The sequence below is a fragment of the Vigna radiata genome, chromosome 9, assembly GCF_000741045.1.
Source record: "Vigna radiata var. radiata cultivar VC1973A chromosome 9, Vradiata_ver6, whole genome shotgun sequence".
Lineage (NCBI taxonomy): Eukaryota > Viridiplantae > Streptophyta > Magnoliopsida > Fabales > Fabaceae > Vigna > Vigna radiata.
This window is the reverse complement of record NC_028359.1, coordinates 7,184,157-7,190,290: the sequence shown is the minus strand read 5'-3', so window position 1 is coordinate 7,190,290 and position 6,134 is coordinate 7,184,157.

The window sequence follows — 6,134 nt, the reverse complement described above, 5'->3', positions numbered from 1 at the left end:
TGAAGTCACTATTTTATAAAAATATTTGGATTTTCATTTTAGATTTTGTAGTATTTTTCTTTAATTTGGTACCTCTCCAAATTTTCTATCACTGTTTTACATATTAGTATTCTTTTAATATATATGAAAAGTATTCATCTTATTAATCTATTTTGTATACCAATGTTATATTATAATATTAATATTTATAAGGCAAAAACGATTATTATTGATCAATGTTTAAATAATTGATTAACATCATATAATACTAAGAATTAAAAGTTCTAATTTTCAATTCTAGAATTTCAAAGGAATTATAGAAACTAAATTAAAACTCATTTTACATGAACTAAAAACACATTTTATTATATAAAACAAAAATTATATATTATATATATTCTTCCACTAATATTTTGTAATCGACAATGTAGTAATTCTTTAACAGAGGTAGAAAAAATAAATCAAGATCCATATACTATATTACGTTTTGTTAAAAACTTTATATAATCATTTTATTTATTAGTTAGTCGAATTGCATACTTAAAAATATATTTATTACCATTTTCAAAAATATTGTTAACTCAATTATATACTTATATTATTAATTTTAATAATGACCTTAAAATTAAAAAAAAAAAAAAAGTTATCAATTACCAGAAATTTAAAAGTAACATTTTTTTTTCTCAAAAGCAAATATCAGATAGAGTCATGACTTAAAACTTGTTGACTTCTTATTTTAATTGAAAGTACAACCTTATGTGAAGATGGTAATAGATTGCAACATGCAATAAACATAATTTTTTTGAAACATCTTTTTGCACGAAACTTTTTGAGAAGTTGAAAAACATAAATTCAAATGCATTTTAATATAAGTGTTGAATGTTTGGTGTTATTTGAGAAGGAACAGTGTAATGTGAGAAGAGGCATGCTAGAGAAATAGAAGCTAGGAAAATGAACATGCATATGTTGCAGAGTGAGAAGAACTTGTCTTGTTTTCTGGTTTTCTGCATGAATATGATCTGATTCCTTTAATTTGATGGCTATTAATTGAGTATTGATTAAACATATGCAATGAACATTTTCTTAACCACAGACAAAGACTGTGTGAAGAAGGTATGAATGAGAATAAATATATATCTGCATGTTGCTCTTTAGTACATACACTCATTATATCAGACATATGTGTATGGACATTATCACTCTCACTTTCATTCTTCTTTTAAATTATTCATCCATCAATCATCATTTCCTTTTCTTCTTCTACTTTTTCAGCCAACACAACAGAGAAAGAAAAACTGATTATTTGCAATTGTCTTTATCAGCAACAAACAAGAGCTGCACGTGCAGTTGTGAAGGTTCATTACAAGAGACAACCACGTACATGGTTTATATGTCTTTGAACACTTTATCTTTTCTTTTTATATATATTTTTTAGCATTTTTAGTTCTTATATATTAATATTAATATTTTTTTATTCATTTTGGTCTTATGTACTTTTGAAAAGACTTAATGTCATCTTTTTGTAAGTTAATATATTTCATAATATAAAATAAAAGAATAAAATTTAGATTATATAATTCAAAATATAAAATCAATAGGCTTAAATCTTGGTTCCCATGTTAAGAGGAAATTTTCAGTTTAGTACCCGCTTTTAAAAGTCTATACATTGGTTTCCATGTTTTGTAATTTGTGTCAATTTAGTGAATTAATGACATTTCGTAACAGCAATTGAAAGATGTCCAAACGTTCAAACAGCTGCAACTCAAAATGACTTGTCCACTTGTAATTTTCAAGCCAAATTGATGTATATACTTTTAAAAACGAGTACTAAACTGAAAATTCCCTCCTAATATGGAAACCAATTAAGGATTTAAGCCAAATCAATATTATGAATTGCACACAATTCCGGATATAAAAATTTGTGGGATTGTAAAAAGAAATTTATGAAAATGGAGGGAAAAACTGTCAGAAACAAAAATATGAGGTAAAAAAAAAGTAATGAAATGGTAGGAAGAGATATTGGAATAAACCTTAACGAGTTAGGGGTATTACTATTTACACCCACGTTTTATTCCAATGCATCTCATTACCTGTACCTTTTCTCAGTGGACCTCCAAACTTTAATTTAATACCTATATTACCCTTAATTAAAAAAGTTTTTTATTTTTTGAAAATTTAAAAATATCTTACTAAAAGATTCTTAAACAGTTTGATTCAGACTTTAGGTTTTTCACATCACTGCAGCACAATCTTTCTCTTCCTCAATTCGCAGACACAAGCTTTTTTCTTCTTTTTTCACAGGCACAGGTTCGTCTTCCGTATCTCATTTTTTCTTCATATTTTTGCTTCATCTTTCATTGGCACAATAAGAGTTTCACATTCTCCTTCTCTTTCCTCTCTTACGCATAAAGAAGCACAACTTATTCTTCTTTTTCATGGAGTTTTTTTTTTTTTCATCTAGACAGACATTGTCAGTGTTATTCGTTAGTCCATTTTTGCTTCCTTCCTTGTGTTGTCCATTTTCCATTACGTTTTTGGCTTTTTAAATTTGTTTTCCATGCATGCTTGTAGATTGCATGTGTAGATATAATGCTCTGTAAAAATATTGGGTTGCTTGATCTGTGTATGCATCCGATTTGAAAAGCGCAAAGGCCAGTATCGCATGTTTAAAACCGATTTCGAGATACAATGCCTTTTTTTTTGTTTGGTTTTTAACATTTTAGCCTTTTTGATTTTTCGTTTTTATAAAAATTTTATGCTGTCACTATTTTTTTTATGTTAATAAGATTTTATTGTTTTAATTAAGTTGTTTATATTTTAATTAAGTTGTTTATATTTTAAATGCGCAAAGTTGAGTTGAATTTTTGTTTCATAGTCAAATTATTTATATTTTAATTAAGTTTGGTTGTTTTCAATTATTTTATGTTTTTTTTCATAGTTTTTTCATTTTTATTTGAATTTAATTGTTTTATTTTAAATAATTAATTATTTATAGTAAAATTTTAATTAATTATATTTAATTTGAATTAAATAATTTAGTTTGTAAATATTTAATATTAATTATAATTTTTTTTGAATTTTATAATATTTATTGTTTTTAATTTGTAATAACATATTAATGAATTAATTAAATTTTATTGTTTTCAATTCAATGTTTAATTTGTTTTATAGTTTTTTTTTACATCCCCAAAATTATATGATAAATATAATACATCAGGACATAGCATTATAGTAAGACGAAGCAACTGAAGGATGTACATAAGATTATAATAGTTACAGTCATCTAAAAGAGCTATAAAATTTGAACTTTAAGTATATAAGAGGTATCTCAAAATAATGGAAAAGATCTAAGAGTAATAATATAAACTAGGTGTTGCATATAAGCTACAAAGTTTTTCAAAATATAGAAAGGAGTATAATAGAAAGAGCCTAAGAGCTAGTGGTTGGGTTCTCTCCCTCCAAAGCATGTCCCAGGGGGTACATCCTCTGCCTCTGCTCATATCCAAAGTTGGATGATCATTACAAAAAGAAAAGCATACATATACAAAACACAAACCAAACAATGCAAGGGTAAGCTGGGTTGGAAAAACAGGCAATGGTATCATACAGAGTTTAAACGTATCAATATATTCACACAACAGATCAAGTAGAATGTCCTATCATGTTAAGATGCAATCTAGACTCGTTCGGACTTAGAATGAATATCGATCTGGGACAGGTTGTGCACTTGTGGTGGCCTCTACTGCCTTGCAAGGCCCTTGCCAATGGGTTCCACCCTACCACACACAGGTGTAAGCCCTTTACCGCATAATAGGCCTCCACGTAGCACTTATTACTAGGACCTCCCACTAGTCTCACCACACGTGTCAATCTTCTCTAAATGAGAATGAAAGACCGTTAGAGTGTTAAGGATAATCCCCCATATGGAAGCCTCATATATTCATTCTAAACAGTATGAGGATCTCACCTAGAGACCCTATTTTGATGCTAAACTATCATTCTAATATGATCTTACTTCCCATGATTCATCAAAATCGACATTTTTACAGCTATACAACCTCATACATACATCATACAACATCAACCATGTCATAAAAACAACTCATACATACTCAGACATTACATATTTTCACAGAAACATCATTTATTAATACAAATTTCTTTATAGCATATTATTACCAACACTTACTTAATTTAAAAAGATTGGAGACCCTCACCAATGGATCCGGAAAGGTCAAAAACCCCCATAACGACCTAAAGAACGTACAAAACAGATGTCCGGAACCCGCAAAACGTCAAAAACATTAAAAACACTCAATCTGCCGCAAATAATTCGCTCAGTGCACACCCTGTGGTGCACAGTGTGAATTATCCTGACAGAAACCCTTCGCACAGCGCACAAAGTGCGCTATGTGACTCTGCATAATCTGCAGTACCCTAAAACCTGCATAATGAAGCAACTCTACCCTCCCATACCAATTCTAAACTTGATCTATATGATGAATTTAACCTATCTAATTGCTTATAACACTTCATAAACACATTCTATAATGATTTAACAACAATCTACACTCAATTTACTCAATTTCATCAGCCTATATACCCGATCCTAATTCTACAAGTTAGACACTGTTTCTATCACTTTTGACACTTCTAATAAGTTACATTTGACTTATCTAAATGGTCTTGAATGACCATAATAACCTGAAACCCCCAATTCAAATTTTAGGTACCTTAGTTCCCTTAGAATGACCTTAAAATCCTAGTTTTCTTTTAATGATTTAGTAAACTATCTAATCACCCTCATTCTCTTCAATCAGTCACTCACTATCAATATTTAAACCTCATTTATACCAGTTCATAACATAATTCAACAACTGCACATTTTACCAGGCATTTGAACAATAGAAACTCACATGCAAAATAACCAAACTCCGTACAAACAATATCTATTCAAAAGAAATTCACACATGAATTAATTTGCTATTTCAATCGGTCATTAATCACAGGCACATCTTAGTACACCGAATAAAAACAATAAGGCCCAACTTCCCTTACCTTGCAAAATTACAACTCACAAATGCTCTAGATAGACACCTTGCACCCTAGAACTTGACAACACCTATAAATCTCCAATTGGAGATAGAAATTAGTTTTTAAAACAATATTTGAGCTAAACATTGGAGAAAAACCTAAATCACTCACATACAACAGGACCATTGCATGATCACTACCCTAATGGATAGGAGAGGGAAAGGAACACTTACCAGATGAAAACAAAAAATTGATCCGGTAAAAGTGTTATTCCTAAAGCTTGGATGGTCTAGGAAATTTCTGATAAGCAAAGTCTATAGGTTAATTTTTGGAAGCAGAGAAGAAGGATGGATAACCAAGAAAGAGAAATGTGAGAATGGGGTAGTGGCTCTTCACACAACGAATAAGCTTCAAATTTACATTTTGTTATTTTATTGAGAAAACACTCAACATTCATCTGCTGCCACATGTGTCCCTCAACATTTCTTTTTCTCAAATTTTACATTTTTAATATTGATATTTTTAAGATATTTTGATACTTTAAATATTTATAATTATTTAAATATTTTAATTAATTAATTTTTTTTGGATTAAAATTAATTTTTTGTAATCATTTAAAATTTCTCTATGTTTGGTGAGAGATTCCTGGACCATTTTTTCACCAGAATAATCACTACTACAGTTCCTAAGGTGGCTTCATCATAATACAATGTCTGATGCTAATTTATCTTTTAAACCATACTTTATACCGATATTTAATAAATTTTCAGATGACCAAACCACATGTTTTTGGTGTCACATGCTATTTAGTTAAATAAGATTTAGGTAAGGTTACACAACATAACACAGCATATGCTTTATACCGATTTATACCGATTTTATACCGATTTTATTTTTTCTATAATATTTCTATTAAATTTAATAAATTTATATTATTTTTTAACAATTAATAATTATCTAATTAAAATAGAAGAGAATAACAGATTTAAATAAATGAGATGAGGTTCCTAATGAATGAAATGGGCCGCAGGATTTCGTAATATATATTTAAAATAATTTTAAGGTTTTCAACGCTATCCACAGAATTTCTCAACAAACATAAATCAATGCATAATTACCTT